The sequence below is a fragment of the Lolium perenne genome, chromosome 3 (assembly GCF_019359855.2).
Source record: "Lolium perenne isolate Kyuss_39 chromosome 3, Kyuss_2.0, whole genome shotgun sequence".
Taxonomy (NCBI): domain Eukaryota; kingdom Viridiplantae; phylum Streptophyta; class Magnoliopsida; order Poales; family Poaceae; genus Lolium; species Lolium perenne.
Window position 1 is genome coordinate 285,681,070 of NC_067246.2, and position 18,493 is coordinate 285,699,562.

Sequence of the window (18,493 nt, forward strand, 5' to 3'; positions counted from 1 at the left end):
CTTTGAAGGACCATTCTTTTACTTTTATTGTTGAGTCAGTTCACCTATCTCTCTCTACCTCAGGAAGCAAACATTTGTGTGAACTGTGCATTGATTCTTACATACTTGCTTATTGCATTTGTTATATTCCTCTGCATTGACAACTATCCATGAGATATACATGTTACAAGTTGAAAGCAACCGCTGAAACTTAATCTTCCATTATGTTGCTTCAATGTCTCTACTATGAATTTATTGCTTTATGAGTAACTCTTATGCAAAACTTATTGATGCTTGTCTCGAAAGTACTATTCATGAAAAGTCTTTGCTATATGATTCAATTGTTTACTCATTGCATTTACATTGTTTCGAATCGCTGCGTTCATCTCATATGCTTTACAATGGTATGATTAAGATTATGTTGGTAGCATGTCACCTCAGAAATTATCTTTTATCGTTTACCTACTCGAGGACGAGTAGGAACTAAGCTTGGGGATGCTGATACGTCTCCAACGTATCTATAATTTCCGATGTTCCATGCTTGTTTTATGACAATACCAACATGTTTTGTTCACACTTTATATCATTTTTATGCGTTTTCCGGAACTAACCTATTGACGAGATGCCGAGAGGCCAGTTGCTGTTTTGTGCTGTTTTTGGTTTCAGAAATCCTAGTAACGAAATATTCTCGGAATCGGACGAAATCAACGCCCAAGTTCCTATTTTCATCGGAAGCATCCAGAACACCCGGGAAGGACCAGAGGGGAGCCCTGGGGGCCCCACACCACACCCCGGCGCGGCCAGGGGGGCCGCGCCCCCCTATAGTGTGGGCCCCCCAGAGACCCTCCGACTCCGATTCTTCGCCTATTTAAGCCGTCGTGACCTAAAACTTCGATACCAATTGACGAAACTCCAGAAAGACTCCAGGGGCGCCGCCGCCATCGCGAAACTCCAATTCGGGGGACAGAACTCTCTGTTCCGGCACCCTGCCGGACGGGGAATTGCCCCCGGAGCCATCTCCACCGCCATCTTCACCGCCATCTTCACCGCCATCGCTGCCTCCACGATGAGGAGGGAGTAATCCACCCCCGAGGCTGAGGGCTCCGCTGTAGCTATGTGGTTCATCTCTCTCCCATGTACCTCAATACAATAATCTCATGAGCTGCTTTACATGATTGAGATTCATATGAGTTTGTATCACAATTTATCTATGTGCTACTCTAGCAAAGTTATTAAAGTAGTTTTAATCCTCCTGCACGTGTGTAAAGGTGACAGTGTGTGCACCGTGTTAGTACTTGGTTTATGCTATGATCATGATCTCTTGTAGATTGCGAAGTTAACTATTGCTATGATAATAATGATGTGATCTATTCCTCCTACATATGCATGAAGGTGACAGTGTGCATGCTATGTTAGTACTTGGTTTAGTCTGTTGATCTATCTTACACTATAAGGTTACTAAATATGAACAAATTGTGGAGCTTGTTAACTCCGGCATTGAGGGTTCGTGTAATCCTACGCAATGCGTTCATCATCCAACAAAAGTGTAGAGTATGCATTTATCTATTCTGTTATGTGATCAATGTTGAGAGTGTCCACTAGTGAAAGTGTAATCCCTAGGCCTTGCTCCTAAATACTGCTATCGCTGCTTGTTTCTTGTTTTCTTGCGTTACTACTGCTGCAATACTACCACCATCAACTACACGCCAGCAAGCTATTTTCTGGCACCGTTGCTACTGCTCATATATATTTATACCACCTGTATTTCACTATCTCTTCGCCGAACTAGTGCACCTATTAGGTGTGTTGGGGACACAAGAGACTTCTTGCTTTGTGGTTGCAGGGTTGCTTGAGAGGGATATCTTTGACCTCTTCCTCCCTGAGTTCGATAAACCTTGGGTGATCCACTTAAGGGAAAACTTGCTGCTGTTCTACAAACCTCTGCTCTTGGAGGCCCAACACTGTCTACAGGAAAGGAGGGGGAACGTAGACATCACTGATGTAGATCTTTTGAAATCGAAAGTTATGCCTAATAGGGATATTGAAAATAAAATTGTTACTACAGCAAATGCCATCCAAGTTAGAATTAATGAGAATATAAGATTAATGGCTGAACTGCGTGCTAGGTGGGATAGAGAAGAAAATGAAAAACTAGCTAAAGAGAAGAATGTAGCTAAAGTTTGGACTATCACCACGACTAGTAATGCTAATGCTACACATGTTGCTGCACCTCCTACTATTGATAATAAAAGAATTGGTGTTAGCAATGTTTCCACTCCTAATGCAAAGCGCGAGAAACTGCCTGAAACTGCTAAAACTGCTGAAACTGCCTATCATAAAGCTGCTGAAATTTTTTCCAATATTGGGGATGATGATCCCATTGATTTAGATTATAATGGTTTGAATTTTGATGATTGCCACATCTCTGAAGTTATAAAGTTCTTGCAAAAACTTGCTAAAAGTCCTAATGCTAGTGCTATAAATTTGGCTTTCACGCAACATATTACAAATGCTCTCATAAAAGCTAGAGAAGAGAAACTAGAGCGCGAAGCCTCTATTCCTAGAAAGCTAGAGGATGGTTGGGAGCCCATCATTAAGATGAAGGTTAAAGATTTTGATTGTAATGCTTTATGTGATCTTGGTGCAAGTATTTCCGTTATGCCTAAGAAAATCTATAATATGCTTGACTTGCCACCGCTGAAAAATTGTTATTTGGATGTTAATCTTGCTGATCATTCTAAAAAGAAACCTTTGGGGAGAGTTGATAATGTTCATATTATGGTTAACAATAACCTTGTCCCCGTTGATTTTGTTGTCTTGGATATTGAATGCAATGCATCTTGTCCCATTATATTGGGAAGACCTTTTCTTCGAACTGTTGGTGCTATCATTGATATGAAGGAAGGTAATATTAAATATCAATTTCCTCTCAAGAAAGGTATGGAACACTTCCCTAGAAAGAGAATGAAGTTACCTTATGATTCTATTATTAGAACAAATTATGATGTTGACACTTCGTCTCTTGATAATACTTGATATACACTTTCTGCGCCTAGCTGAAAGGCGTTAAAGAAAAGCGCTTATGGGAGACAACCCATGTTTTTACTACAGTACTTTGTTTTTATTTTGTGTCTTGGAAGTTGTTTACTACTGTAGCAACCTCTCCTTATCTTAGTTTAGTGTTTTATTGTGCCAAGTAAAGTCGTTGATAGTAAAGTTCATACTAGATTTGGATTACTGCGCAGAAACAGATTTCTTTGCTGTCACGAATCTGGGCTGTTTTCTCTGTAGGTAACTCAGAAAATTATGCCAATTTACGTGAGTGATCCTCAGATATGTACGCAACTTTCATTCAATTTGAGCATTTTCATTTGAGCAAGTCTGGTGCCTCGATAAAATTCGTCAATACGAACTGTTCTGTTTTGACAGATTCTGCCTTCTATTTCGCATTGCCTCTTTTGCTATGTTGGATGAATTTCTTTGATCCATTAATGTCCAGTAGCTTTATGCAATGTCCAGAAGTGTTAAGAATGATTGTGTCACCTCTGAACATGTTAATTTTTATTGTCCACTAACCCTCTAATGAGTTGTTCTAAGTTTGGTGTGGAGGAAGTTTTTCAAGGATCAAGAGAGGAGTATGATGCAATATGATCAAGGAGAGTGAAAGCTCTAAGCTTGGGGATGCCCCGGTGGTTCACCCCTGCATATATCAAGAAGACTCAAGCGTCTAAGCTTGGGGATGCCCAAGGCATCACCTTCTTCATCGACAACATTATCAGGTTCCTCCCCTGAAACTATATTTTTATTCCATCACATCTTATGTGCTTTTCTTGGAGCGTCGGTTTGTTTTTGTTTTTGTTTTGTTTGAATAAAATGGATCCTAGCATTCATTGTATGGGAGAGAGACAAGCTCCGCTGTAGCATATGGACAAGTATGTCCTTAGGCTCTACTCATAGTATTCATGGCGAAGTTTCTTCTTCGTTAAATTGTTATATGGTTGGAATTGGAAAATGATACATGTAGTAAATTGCTATAATGTCTTGGATAATGTGACACTTGGCAATTTTTGTGCTCATGTTTAAGCTCTTGCATCATATACTTTGCACCCATTAATGAAGAAATACATAGAGCATGCTAAAATTTGGTTTGCATATTTGGTCTCTCTAAGGTCTAGATAATTTCTAGTATTGAGTTTGAACAACAAGGAAGACGGTGTAGAGTCTTATAATGTTTTCAATATGTCTTTTATGTGAGTTTTGCTGCACCGGTTCATCCTTGTGTTTGTTTCAAATAACCTTGCTAGCCTAAACCTTGTATCGAGAGGGAATACTTCTCATGCATCCAAAATCCTTGAGCCAACCACTATGCCATTTGTGTCCAACATACCTACCTACTACATGGTATTTCTCCGCCATTCCAAAGTAAATTGCTTGAGTGCTACCTTTAAAATTCTGTCATTCACCTTTGCAATATATAGCTCATGGGATAAATAGCTTAAAAACTATTGTGGTATTGAATATGTGCTTATGCACTTTATCTCTTATTAAGTTGCTTGTTGTGCGATAACCACGTTCACTGGGGACGCCATCAACTACTCTTTGTTGAATTTCATGTGAGTTGCTATGCATGTTCGTCTTGTCTGAAGTAAGAGAGATCTACCACCTTATGGTTAAGCATGCATATTGTTAGAGAAGAACATTGGGCCGCTAACTAAAGCCATGATCCATGGTGGAAGTTTCAGTTTTGGACATATATCCTCAATCTCATATGAGAAAATTATTAATTGTTGTTACATGCTTATGCATAAAAGAGGAGTCCATTATCTGTTGTCTATGTTGTCCCGGTATGGATGTCTAAGTTGAGAATAATCAATAGCGAGAAATCCAATGCGAGCTTTCTCCTTAGACCTTTGTACAGGCGGCATAGAGGTACCCCTTTGTGACACTTGGTCAAAACATGTGCATTGCGATGATCCGGTAGTCCAAGCTAATTAGGACAAGGTGCGGGCACTATTAGTATACTATGCATGAGGCTTGCAACTTGTAAGATATAATTTACATGATACATATGCTTTATTACTACCGTTGACAAAATTGTTTCATGTTTTCAAAATCAAAGCTCTAGCACAAATATAGCAATCGATGCTTTTCCTCTTTGGAGGACCATTCTTTTACTTTTATTGTTGAGTCAGTTCACCTATTTCTCTCCACCTCAAGAAGCAAACACTTGTGTGAATTGTGCATTGATTCCTACATACTTGCATGTTGCACTTGTTATATTACTCTATGTTGACAATATCCATGAGATATACATGTTACAAGTTGAAAGCAACCGCTGAAACTTAATCTTCCTTTGTGTTGCTTCAATACCTTTACTTTGAATTATTGCTTTATGAGTTAACTCTTATGCAAGACTTATTGATGCTTGTCTTGAAGTACTATTCATGAAAAGTCTTTGCTTTATGATTCACTTGTTTACTCATGTCATTTACATTGTTTTGATCGCTGCATTCACTACATATGCTTTACAAATAGTATGATCAAGGTTATGATGGCATGTCACTCCAGAAATTATCTTTGTTATCGTTTTACCTGCTCGGGGCGAGCAGAACTAAGCTTGGGGATGCTGATACGTCTCCGACGTATCGATAATTTCTTATATTCCATGCCACATTATTGATGATATCTACATGTTTTATGCACACTTTATGTCATATTCGTGCATTTTCTGGAACTAACCTATTAACAAGATGCCGAAGTGCCGATTCTTTGTTTTCTGCTGTTTTTGGTTTCAGAAATCCTAGTAACGAAATAATCTCGGAATTGGACGAAATCAACGCCCAGGGTCCTATTTTGCCACGAAGCTTCCAGAAGACCGAAGAGGAGACGAAGTGGGGCCACGAGGCGCCCAAACCCTAGGGCGGCGCGGCCTGCCCCTTGGCCGCGCCGACCTGTGGTGTGGGGCCCTCGTGTGGCCCCCTGACCTGCCCTTCCGCCTACTTAAAGCCTCCGTCGCGAAACCCCCACTACCGAGAGCCACGATACGGAAAACCTTCCAGAGACGCCGCCGCCGCCAATCCCATCTCGGGGGATTCAGGAGATCGCCTCCGGCACCCTGCCGGAGAGGGGAATCATCTCCTGGAGGACTCTACGCCGCCATGGTCGCCTCCGGAGTGATGTGTGAGTAGTCTACCCCTGGACTATGGGTCCATAGCAGTAGCTAGATGGTTGTCTTCTCCCCATTGTGCTTAATTGTCGGGTCTTGTGAGCTGCCTAACATGATCAAGATCATCTATCTGTAATTCTATATGTTGCGTTTGTTGGGATCCGATGAATAGAGAATATTTGTTATGTTGATTATCAAAGTTATGTCTATGTGTTGTTTATGATCTTGCATGCTCTCCGTTACTAGTAGATGCTCTGGCCAAGTAGATGCTTGTAACTCCAAGAGGGAGTATTTATGCTCGATAGTGGGTTCATGTCTCCGTGAATCTGGGCAAGTGACAGAAATCTCTAAGATTATGGATGTGCTGTTGCCACTAGGGATAAAACATTAGTGCTATGTTAAAGGACGTAGTTACTGATTATATTACGCGCAATACTTAATGCAATTGTCTGTTGTTAGCAACTTAATACTGGAGGGGGTTCGGATGATAACCTGAAGGTGGACTTTTTAGGCATAGATGCATGCTGGATAGCGGTCTATGTACTTTGTCGTAATGCCCAATTAAATCTCACAATACTCATCATAATATGTATGTGCATGGTCATGCCCTCTTTATTTGTCAATTGCCCAACTGTAATTTGTTCACCCAACATGCTGTTTATCTTATGGGAGAGACACCTCTAGTGAACTGTGGACCCCGGTCCAATTCTCTATACTGAAATACAATCTACTGCAATCCTTGTTCTACTGTTTTCTGCAAACAATCATCATCCACACTATACATCTAATCCTTTGTTACAGCAAGCCGGTGAGATTGACAACCTCGCTGTTTCGTTGGGGCAAAGTACTTTGGTTGTGTTGTGCAGGTTCCACGTTGGCGCCGGAATCTCTGGTGTTGCGCCGCACTACATCCCGCCGCCATCAACCTTCAACGTGCTTCTTGGCTCCTACTGGTTCGATAAACCTTGGTTTTATACTGAGGGAAAACTTGCCGCTGTACGCATCACACCTTCCTCTTGGGGTTCCCAACGGACGCGTGCTGTACGCGTATCACGTCCCCGAGTACTTGGGATTTGAGGAGCCGGATTCCTCGTCCTTTTAGGCCTTTGGACGGGGGCGGGCATACCATCGTTTCTCTTTGGTATTTCAACCCTTTCCGGTGCATTGCGTGCGGGCACATGCGACTTTGTCACAGTCTTTAAATCACTAAAGTGATCTGGCAGTTGATTCGCTAATGAATGCAAATCTATTATCTTTTGGACTTCTTTGTTAGATTCAACAGTGCGCGGGTCATGAGCGTGGATCCCCGTGGCTTGCCACGTGATTTCTCGACTTTTATCATCAAGGGGTTGATTTCCTCCCCCTAAAGTCGGGAAAAGATCCTCGTCAAAAATGCAATCAGCAAAGCGTGCCGTATGACAGTCGCCTGTCATAGGGTCCAGGAACCGGATTATGGACATTGTCTCATAACCAACGTATATCCCCGACTTACGGAGAGGTCCCATTGCCGATCGCTGGGGTGGTGGTATTGGTACATATACCTGGCATCCGAACCTTCGAAGGTGGGAAATTTTCGGTGCCGATCCTTGCGCAAGTTGCATAGGGGAATGAATGTTGTAGGCTGATGGTCGAAAGTTGATGAGATTGGCAGCGTGTAACACCGCGTGACCCCAGCATGTAGTTGGTAAATTACAACCCTGAAAGAGCGGTCGGGCAATGAATTTAATCCTCTTAATCAATGCCTCCGCAAGTCCATTTTGGGTGTGGACATGCGGTACAGAGTGCTCAAGTTTGATTCCCGTTGCCGTGCAGTAGTCATCGAACGCTTTCGAAGTAAATTCTCCAGCGTTGTCCATTCGAATAGACTCAATGCGATGATCAGGGAATTTATTCCGCATTTGTATGATCTGCGAGATCAACTTTGCAAAAGCATGGTTCCTTGTTGACAGCAGGCAAACATTGGACCATTTTGAGGAAGCATCAATGAGCACCATGAAGTACCTAAACGGCCCCGAGAGGGGCTGAATGGGACCGCATATGTCCCCTTGAATACGTTGCAAGAACGCGGGGATTTCATCCTTCACCTTTAGGGGGGATGGTCTAATGATTAATTTCCCCGTGGCGCATGCGGAGCATACGAAATCATCAGGATTCGGGAAATTTTTTACATTGACGTTATGACCATTCGAGTTGTTTATTATATTTCTCATCATCCTAAGACCAGGGTGGCCTAATCTATCATGCCATAGGCAGAATAGTTCAGAGCTGCGAAAGACAGTTTTAAGGGTAGTGTACACGGGGGGTGCTACGATCTTGGTGTAGTACAACCCCGTAGCAAATGAAGGAAGCCTTCCGACCACGTGTTTACCATTTTCGTCGCGCTTGGTGATGATTAGGTACTCCTTACCATTGTCATCATCATCAGTTTCTTTGTGGAAACCATTTGCGCGTATGTCTTTAAAACTTAAGAGAGTACGAGTCGACTCCGGGTACAACAATGCTTCATTAATGATCAAAGTTGTTCCCATGGGGAGTATAATAGTAGCTCTTCCGGAGCCAACTATGTTCGGACCGCAGCCGGCGATCGTCATAATATTCCCTGGATTTTTATTTATGGACTCAAAGTACTTCGTTTCTCTCAAGATGGTATTGGTGGTGCCGCTATCGGCAAGGCACGTTTCCTCCATTTGGGCGCCACACTTGTTCTAAAATATAGCGTCTAATTAATATAATGGAGCGAGGAAGATGCATCATTAAGTAAGTAGACACATAAAAATTTCAGAACATAACATAACCATCTCATATTAAATAATGGAATAAATGAATGAGACAAATGTCATCCAATCGCCGAAACAAATAAATGTTTTGCTCTCATAGAGCTTACAACCATATCGAATGAATGTATCAAATTATTGCCAAAGTGAAATCATGAAATAAATAGGACGAAGCGAAGTTTTTAGATGGAGTCCGCGAGGAAACCATCGACCTCAGCAGATATCTCCATCTCAGTAAGCTTCTCTTCGTTGGCTATCATTGCCGAGGCAGCATCAATGTCCAACTGGGGCACGGGAGGGGGCACAACGTGCTCAACCTCCATGGGCACTTCAGCGTTCTGGGGAACAACCTGGAGTGCCGCCTCAGGTGCCTCAACTTGCGCCATTCTGGGCACGCCGTTGGGCACGGGGGTCATCACGGGCGCCGCAGCGGGCGCCGGTGGTGCCTCCACCTGGAGAAGGTGCGTCTCACGTGCCTTCTTGGCCTTGTACGCGTCCACGACGTGCTTAGGGGCCCGACACTGCCTGGAGAAGTGAGTCTTGGATCCGCAGCGGAAGCAATCCTGGGGCCTTGCCTCCCCCTTCCCGGCCTGTTGGTTCTTGGCCGGGTTGGGGGGGTTAGGTCCCTTCTTGCCTTTCTTGCCTCGCTTCTTCATTATTGGCTTGCGCACTGATACGCGTACAGCAAGCGTCCGTTGGGAACCCCAAGAGGAAGGTGTGATGCGTACAGCGGCAAGTTTTCCCTCAGTATGAAACCAAGGTTTATCGAACCAGTAGGAGCCAAGAAGCACGTTGAAGGTTGATGGCGGCGGGATGTAGTGCGGCGCAACACCAGAGATTCCGGCGCCAACGTGGAACCTGCACAACACAACCAAAGTACTTTGCCCCAACGAAACAGCGAGGTTGTCAATCTCACCGGCTTGCTGTAACAAAGGATTAGATGTATAGTGTGGATGATGATTGTTTGCAGAAAACGATAGAACGATATTGCAGTAGATTGTATTTCAGTATAGAGAATTGGACCGGGGTCCACAGTTCACTAGAGGTGTCTCTCCCATAAGATAAACAGCATGTTGGGTGAACAAATTACAGTTGGGCAATTGACAAATAAAGAGGGCATGACCATGCACATACATATTATGATGAGTATTGTGAGATTTAATTGGGCATTACGACAAAGTACATAGACCGCTATCCAGCATGCATCTATGCCTAAAAAGTCCACCTTCAGGTTATCATCCGAACCCCCTCCAGTAATAAGTTGCTAACAACAGACAATTGCATTAAATATTGCGCGTAATGTAATCAGTGACTATATCCTCGAACATAGCACCAATGTTTTATCCCTAGTGGCAACAGCACATCCATAATCTTAGAGATTTCTGTCACTTCCCCAGATTCACGGAGACATGAACCCACTATCGAGCATAAATACTCCCTCTTGGAGTTACAAGCATCTACTTGGCCAGAGCATCTACTAGTAACGGAGAGCATGCAAGATCATAAACAACACATAGACATAACTTTGATAATCAACATAACAAGTATTCTCTATTCATCGGATCCCAACAAACGCAACATATAGAATTACAGATAGATGATCTTGATCATGTTAGGCAGCTCCCAAGATCCGACAATTAAGCACAATGGGGAGAAGACAACCATCTAGCTACTGCTATGGACCCATAGTCCAGGGGTAGACTACTCACTCATCACTCCGGAGGTGACCATGGCGGCGTAGAGTTCTCCGGGAGATGAATCCCCTCTCCGGCAGGGTGCCGGAGGCGATCTCCTGAATCCCCCGAGATGGGATTGGCGGCGGCGGCGTCTCAGTAAGGTTTTCCGTATCGTGGCTCTCGGTACTGGGGGTTTCGCGACGGAGGCTTTAAGTAGGCGGAAGGGCAGGTCAGGGGGCCACACGAGGGCCCCACACCACAGGTCGGCGCGGCCAAGGGGCAGGCCGCGCCGCCCTAGGGTTTGGGCGCCTCGTGGCCCCACTTCGTCTCCTCTTCGGTCTTCTGGAAGCTTCGTGGCAAAATAGGACCCTGGGCGTTGATTTCGTCCAATTCCGAGAATATTTCGTTACTAGGATTTCTGAAACCAAAAACAGCAGAAAACAGCAACTGGCACTTCGGCATCTTGTTAATAGGTTAGTTCCAGAAAATGCACGAATATGACATAAAGTGTGCATAAAACATGTAGATATCATCAATAATGTGGCATGGAACACAAGAAATTATCGATACGTGGGAGACGTATCAGCATCCCCAAGCTTTGTTCTGCTCGTCCTGAGCAGGTAAAACGATAACAAAGATAATTTCTGGAGTGACATGCCATCATAACCTTGATCATACTATTTGTAAAGCATATGTAGTGAATGCAGCGATCAAAACAATGTATATGACATGAGTAAACAAGTGAATCATATAGCAAAGACTTTTCATGAATAGTACTTCAAGACAAGCATCAATAAGTCTTGCATAAGAGTTAACTCATAAAGCAATAATTCAAAGTAAAGGTATTGAAGCAACACAAAGGAAGATTAAGTTTCAGCGGTTGCTTTCAACTTGTAACATGTATATCTCATGGATATTGTCAACATAGAGTAATATAACAAGTGCAATATGCAAGTATGTAGGAATCAATGCACAGTTCACACAAGTGTTTGCTTCTTGAGGTGTAGAGAAATAGGTGAACTGACTCAACAATAAAAGTAAAAGAATGGTCCTCCAAAGAGGAAAAGCATCGATTGCTATATTTGTGCTAGAGCTTTGATTTTGAAAACATGAAACAATTTTGTCAACGGTAGTAATAAAGCATATGTATCATGTAAATTATATCTTACAAGTTGCAAGCCTCATGCATAGTATACTAATAGTGCCCGCACCTTGTCCTAATTAGCTTGGACTACCGGATCATCGCAATGCACATGTTTTGACCAAGTGTCACAAAGGGGTACCTCTATGCCTTTGTACAAAGGTCTAAGGAGAAAGCTCGCATTGGATTTCTCGCTATTGATTATTCTCAACTTAGACATCCATACCGGGACAACATAGACAACAGATAATGGACTCCTCTTTTATGCATAAGCATGTAACAACAATTAATAATTTTCTCATATGAGATTGAGGATATATGTCCAAAACTGAAACTTCCACCATGGATCATGGCTTTAGTTAGCGGCCCAATGTTCTTCTCTAACAATATGCATGCTTAACCATAAGGTGGTAGATCTCTCTTACTTCAGACAAGACGAACATGCATAGCACCTCACATGAAATTCAACAAAGAGTAGTTGATGGCGTCCCCAGTGAACATGGTTATCGCACAACAAGCAACTTAATAAGAGATAAAGTGCATAAGTACATATTCAATACCACAATAGTTTTTAAGCTATTTGTCCCATGAGCTATATATTGCAAAGGTGAATGATGGAATTTTAAAGGTAGCACTCAAGCAATTTACTTTGGAATGGCGGAGAAATACCATGTAGTAGGTAGGTATGGTGGACACAAATGGCATAGTGGTTGGCTCAAGGATTTTGGATGCATGAGAAGTATTCCCTCTCGATACAAGGTTTAGGCTAGCAAGGTTATTTGAAACAAACACAAGGATGAACCGGTGCAGCAAAACTCACATAAAAGACATATTGTAAACATTATAAGACTCTACACCGTCTTCCTTGTTGTTCAAACTCAATACTAGAAATTATCTAGACCTTAGAGAGACCAAATATGCAAACCAAATTTTAGCATGCTCTATGTATTTCTTCATTAATGGGTGCAAAGTATATGATGCAAGAGCTTAAACATGAGCACAACAATTGCCAAGTGTCACATTATCCAAGACATTATAGCAATTTACTACATGTATCATTTTCCAATTCCAACCATATAACAATTTAACGAAGAAGAAACTTCGCCATGAATACTATGAGTAAAGCCTAAGGACATACTTGTCCATATGCTACAGCGGAGCGTGTCTCTCTCCCATACAATGAATGCTAGGATCCATTTTATTCAAACAAAACAAAAACAAAAACAAACCGACGCTCCAAGAAAAGCACATAAGATGTGATGGAATAAAAATATAGTTCAGGGGAGGAACCTGATAATGTTGTCGATGAAGAAGGGGATGCCTTGGGCATCCCCAAGCTTAGACGCTTGAGTCTTCTTAGAATATGCTGGGGTGAACCACCGGGGCATCCCCAAGCTTAGAGCTTTCACTCTCCTTGATCATGTTGCATCATACTCCTCTCTTGATCCTTGAAAACTTTCTCCACACCAAACTTAGAACAACTCATTAGAGGGTTAGTGCACAATCAAAATATACATGTTCAGAGGTAACATAATCATTCTTAACACTTCTGGACATTGCATAAAGCTACTGGACATTCATGGATCAAAGAAATTCATCCAACATAGCAAAAGAGGCAATGCGAAATAAAAGGCAGAATCTGTCAAAACAGAACAGTTCGTATTGACGAATTTTATCGAGGCACCAGACTTGCTCAAATGAAAATTCTCAAATTGAATGAAAGTTGCGTACATATCTGAGGATCACTCACGTAAATTGGCATAATTTTCTGAGTTACCTACAGAGAAAACAGCCCAGATTCGTGACAGCAAAGAAATCTGTTTCTGCGCAGTAATCCAAATCTAGTATGAACTTTACTATCAACGACTTTACTTGGCACAACAAAACACTAAACTAAGATAAGGAGAGGTTGCTACAGTAGTAAACAACTTCCAAGACACAAAATAAAAACAAAGTACTGTAGTAAAAACCATGGGTTGTCTCCCATAAGCGCTTTTCTTTAACGCCTTTCAGCTAGGCGCAGAAAGTGTGTATCAAGTATTATCAAAGGGTGGTGCATCTTCAGCGGGGTGTGGAGTTTTCTCAACTATGCATTTTATCTTTTCTATGTGAGTTTCAGAGGCTCCCTTTTCATTAGTCTTGGGCTTGCTACTCTCATCAAACAAATCTTCAGGAACAATCCAATCAAAATTCTTTTCTAATGCCTCACACATTCCCAAGAGCTTGCAAGGTATTGATGTTTTAATATCCCCCTCATAATTAACTTCATTAGTGTACTTTTGTCTATCCTTTTCCATCTTCTCAAGGGTACTGGCAAAGTTGGTATAAGAGCCTAGCATGTTATATTTAGTGAAGACTTTTCTAGCTTCTCTCGCTATTCCCCCAAATTCTTTAAGAAGGGTTTCTAATACAAAATCTTTCTTTTCTCCTTCTTCCATATCACTGAGTGTAAGAAACATATGTTGAATCACAGGATTAAGATTAACAAATCTAGCTTCTAACGCGTGTACTAAAGAAGCAACAGCAATTTCATAAGTAGGAGCAAGTTCTACCAAGTGTCTATCTTCAAAATCTTCAACCGTACTAATATGAGTGAAAAAATCTTCTATATTATCTTTCCCAAGGATAGACCCTCGGCCTACCGGTACATCTTTAAGAACAAACTTAGGAGGAAACATGGTGAAATAAGTAAAGCGAATACAAGTAACTAATTTTTTTGTGTTTTTGATATAGCAAACAAGATAACAAATAAAGTAAAACTAGCAACTAATTTTTTTGTATTTTGATTTAGTGCAGCAAACAAAGTAGTAAATAAAACTAAGCAAGACAAAAACAAAGTAAAGAGATTGGGAAGTGGAGACTCCCCTTGCAGCGTGTCTTGATCTCCCCGGCAACGGCGCCAGAAAAAGAGCTTGATACGCGTACAGCACGCGTCCGTTGGGAACCCCAAGAGGAAGGTGTGATGCGTACAGCGGCAAGTTTTCCCTCGGTATGAAACCAAGGTTTATCGAACCAGTAGGAGCCAAGAAGCACGTTGAAGGTTGATGGCGGCGGGATGTAGTGCGGCGCAACACCAGAGATTCCGGCGCCAACGTGGAACCTGCACAACACAACCAAAGTACTTTGCCCCAACGAAACATCGAGGTTGTCAATCTCACCGGCTTGCTGTAACAAAGGATTAGATGTATAGTGTGGATGATGATTGTTTGCAGAAAACAGTAGAACAGTATTGCAATAGATTGTATTTCAGTATAGAGAATTGGACCGGGGTCCACAGTTCACTAGAGGTGTCTCTCCCATAAGATAAACAACATGTTGGGTGAACAAATTACAGTTGGGCAATTGACAAATAAAGAGGGCATGACCATGCACATACATATTATGATGAGTATTGTGAGATTTAATTGGGCATTACGACAAAGTACATAGACCGCTATCCAGCATGCATCTATGCCTAAAAAGTCCACCTTCAGGTTATCATCCGAACCCCCTCCAGTATTAAGTTGCTAACAACAGACAATTGCGTTAAGTATTGCGCATAATGTAATCAGTGACTATATCCTCGAACATAGCACCAATGTTTTATCCCTAGTGGCAACAGCACATCCATAATCTTAGAGATTTCTGTCACTTCCCCAGATTCACGGAGACATGAACCCACTATCGAGCATAAATACTCCCTCTTGGAGTTACAAGCATCTACTTGGCCAGAGCATCTACTAGTAACGGAGAGCATGCAAGATCATAAACAACACATAGACATAACTTTGATAATCAACATAACAAGTATTCTCTATTCATCGGATCCCAACAAACGCAACATATAGAATTACAGATAGATGATCTTGATCATGTTAGGCAGCTCACAAGATCCGACAATTAAGCACAATGGGGAGAAGACAACCATCTAGCTACTGCTATGGACCCATAGTCCAGGGGTAGACTACTCACTCATCACTCCGGAGGCGACCATGGCGGCGTAGAGTCCTCCGGGAGATGAATCCCCTCTCCGGCAGGGTGCCGGAGGCGATCTCCTGAATCCCCCGAGATGGGATTGGCGGCGGCGGCGTCTCTGGAAGGTTTTCCGTATCGTGGCTCTCGGTACTGGGGGTTTCGCGACGGAGGCTTTAAGTAGGCGGAAGGGCAGGTCAGGGGGCCACACGAGGGCCCCACACCACAGGTCGGCGCGGCCAAGGGGCAGGCCACGCCGCCCTAGGGTTTAGGCGCCTCGTGGCCCCACTTCGTCTCCTCTTCGGTCTTCTGGAAGCTTCGTGGTAAAATAGGACCCTGGGCGTTGATTTCGTCCAATTCCGAGAATATTTCGTTACTAGGATTTCTGAAACCAAAAACAGCAGAAACTTGACAGCGGCACTTCGGCATCTTGTTAATAGGTTAGTTCCAGAAAATGCACGAATATGACATAAAGTGTGCATAAAACATGTAGATATCATCAATAATGTGGCATGGAACACAAGAAATTATCGATACGTCGGAGACGTATCACGCACTTTATACGCGCCGGCATTCACTTCCTGATTTGGACCTCCAGCGAAAGGCTGCGAGGAGAAGTTCTTTTTGATAACTTCATCCTGTGCCTCATCAACCTGGAGGGCATCAATGAGCGCTGCATACTGCTGAAATTTCTCCTGGCGGTAGTTCCGCGAAGACTGAATAGCAGTTGGATGAAAGGTAGAGAGGGTTTTCTCTATCTTCTCTTTATCTGTGATAGTAGTACCACAAAGGAGAAGCGAGGTACAAATCCGGTGTAATGCGGAGTTGTACTCTCCCACAGTCTTGAAGTCGGCAAACCTCAGACGCATCCATTCTGCCTCCGCCTGTGGCTGAACAGTGTACTTCAGTCTAGAGAACCGCTCTTTGAGGGCGGCCCAAAGGGCTGAAGCACTCCGTTCTGCCATGTACTCATTTTTCAGAGTACCACACATGTGGTGGCGGAGGAAGTGCAGTGCTTGCGCATTTTGCGCCGGAGTGGTGGTGCTTGGGGCCATCGGGGTCCCCGCACTCAGCGCACCCTTGATCTCTTTGCCCTCGAGGACGATCTCAACGTCCGAGGCCCAAGTCAGGTAGTTCAGCCCGTTCTGAGCCAACTCCGCGAACTCACGGTTCATGATTCCCGTCATCTGCAATTTATGCAAAGTGTGTAAGATTACAGCAGGTAATCAATTGCATAAATGCGATGTTGATACAAAATACAATATGACGGCGTTCCAAAATTTAAATAGAAAAATGGACATGCTGACTATGCTATACTAAGTATTAAAAGCATACATCAATTAAATAATATAGTAAAACATAATATAAAAGCATGTACAAAGATAGGTTATGCTCAGCGCGTTCTTAACGTGGAAAACGACCATAAAAATGACTTTCCGAGGATATTTAACGCCCAAAAAAACAATTACAGTAAAAAAAACTGTAAATTTCCACGCCCAGGCCAATTATCCTGGCGTGGATCGGCATCAGGCCTACGGCCCACTGGCTGAAAAGCCCGCCCGGGCGCCTCCCCCTTTTTTTTATTATGGGGAGCCCAAACTCCAGTCGCCTGCTTGGGCCGGCCTGCTCACAGTCCCAGCCCGTGAACGGGGGGCGACGCTAGGGGGGTGCCCTAGCGCCCGAGTCGGCGGCGGCGGCAACATTTGGCCGCTCCGACTACTGTGAGGCGAGGCGGCGGCGTCCACCGCGCCGGCGGCCAGCAGGGCCACGGCCGAAGGTGGTGGTGTGCGGCATCCGGCCGGCGGGCACCAGGGCGAGCGAGGCGGCGCTCGCGCCGACCAGCAGGGTCGCGCAGAACCCCGGGCGAGGACGGGGCGGAGGCGGCGAGCGCCGGCGACCAGCGGGGCCGCGGCGCGCGCGGGCGCGGAGGCAGCGCGCGCGGGCGGCGAGCGCCGGCGACCAGCGGGGCCGCGGCGACGCGCGCGGCGCGCGGCAGCGCGCGCGGGCGGCGAGCGCCGGCGACCAGCGGGGCCGCGGCAGGCGTGCGCGGGCGCGAGCCAGGGAGCTTCTGCGCGTGCGCTCGTGTGCGTGGTGGCGTTGTTAGGTGCGCGCTAGCAGGGCGGAGGCGGCAGGCACCAGCCAGCAGGGCCGGCGACGGCGGCTTGGTCACGCGCGGGGAAGCTGCAGCACGGCGCAAGCGCGGCCAGCACGGCCGCGGCAGCGTGCGAGCGCTCGTCGGCCAGCAGGATCGCGGCAGCAGTGCATGGCGACCAGCAGGGCTGCCTATGCAGTATGCCCAGGCATAGCAGCAATTTGCCCAGCAGTGTGCATGTACGACGCGAGTCGATTTTTGATGGCGTGCCAAGCACGGCGGTGTCGCGATCAGCTGAATCGCCGACGATCCGACTCCCTACAGTGTAGTCAACAAGTCTCCGATCCGAGAGTATCGACATTGGTTGGCGACAGCAAGTCAGCTCGACTCTCGGGAGAGAAATCCACACCATAGGTAAGATCTAAAAATTACGCAAATCGCAAAAATTGAAAGGAAATCGAACAACGAATCCATTTTTGCGATCAATTTCGGATTATACCTTCGCGATCCGGTGCCGGGCGCCTGCTCGATGCAGGCTTGACGAAGGGTCGGTGAAGCGAAGGTGCTGATAACGTGTTGTGCAACCTCTGCCGGCTGGCCGGTCCCGAGGGTGCACAGCGTAGATGAAGTAGATGAACAGCAAAGGTACACCAATGTGCAGGAAAATTGAAATTGCTTCAAAACAGGGATAAGAAACTCATTTTTTTCATTGAC